Here is a 1,398-nt window from a genome sequence, read left to right as displayed (position 1 = left end):
TAGTGATACTGCCTCGGAAACCCAAGGAGGGGTCGCTATGAGTCGGGGCCGACTCGACGGCACATAACAACAACAACAACAACGTCACCAGTCCTGAACCTTTGCTTCATATTGGAAACACAGGGGAAACTAAAAATATTTTATTATTTGTTCCCACCATTGCAGATTCTGATTTAATTGTGACAGCACTTGTCTTCAGTATAAGATTTATGAAACAATAATGATTTTACTATGCAGCCAGTATGAGAACTACTCATTTTTCAGTGCTTTTCTTTTAAAGATGATGAGTTTGCTGTTGTTGGCCTAGTGCCTAAGGCATTTGACTGCTAACCAGAAGGCTGGTGGTTCAGACTCACCAGTCACTCCTCAGAAGGAAGACTGGGTAATATACTTCCATAGAGATACAGCCTCAGAAACCCAAGAAGGGGTCGCTATGAGTAGGAATTGACTCGATCACTGTGAGTTAGGTTGAGTTTAGTTTTTTGTGGGTCTTTTACTCCACCTGAGTAGATGTTGAAATCTCAAAGTTATCAGCACTCATAATTGAAACACATGATAATAGTCATGCTACAAAAAGGACCTTAATTTCTCGATATTCCCAATATATCTTCTCGTGTCTTCTCCTTGCACATCATTCTGTTCTTACCTGCTCTTGTTTAGCTCCTTGACATGGGGGGGTCCCATACCCAACAGAAGAAAATGTTGCCCAGTCCTGCGCCATCCCCGTGATCGACTTGGATTAGACCACTGGGGCCCATAGGGTTTCATTGGATCATTTTCAGAAGTAGATCTCAAGTCCATTCATAACAGAATATCTTAGTCTGGGATCTCAGCTGGAACCTGTGCAGTATTTTAGTAACACACGGTTGTGCTGACAGGGAGTGACTCCACAGGAGGTATGATAATTGGGAATCACCTCTGGCCTTCCACATGGAAGGGGGCAGCTTTCCCAATGAACCACCATCGCCTCTGCACTGCACACCAAAAACAGGGTCCCATGTGCTTGCTGATAAGCTACTGTCCACCTTCTTCCAATGTGGCCTTTTAATATTTTACTTTGTGATGTTAGGCTGCAGAGGGAACCATTGTTCTGATTTCCATCTAGCTTTAATGTTAGGTTCTCCCAATAATATTCAGTAAAGATCACCACACCCTATGAAACTCACTTTCCCATTTTCTCTGTGTCCTTCAGCCCTGTTGTGGTGGCTGATTTCTGCAGTTACTGTCTCTGCATTGCCACATAAGTCCTTTTTGTCTTTCAGTCCTTGCATAACTATTTCAACCATTTTCTGTATTAAATGCACTTTGTGATGTTTTCACCTTTCTTTATTGAATATTGACTGATAAATCCTACATCAAGGTATTTGTGAAGTGTCTAAAATTGGAGCATAGAAAGCA

This window comes from Orycteropus afer, unplaced genomic scaffold, assembly GCF_000298275.1.
Source record: "Orycteropus afer afer isolate SDZICR_OR568_19922 unplaced genomic scaffold, OryAfe1.0 scaffold01216, whole genome shotgun sequence".
NCBI classification, from domain to species: domain Eukaryota; kingdom Metazoa; phylum Chordata; class Mammalia; order Tubulidentata; family Orycteropodidae; genus Orycteropus; species Orycteropus afer.
The sequence above is the reverse complement of the archived record's forward strand: the minus strand, read 5'-3'. Positions refer to the sequence as shown.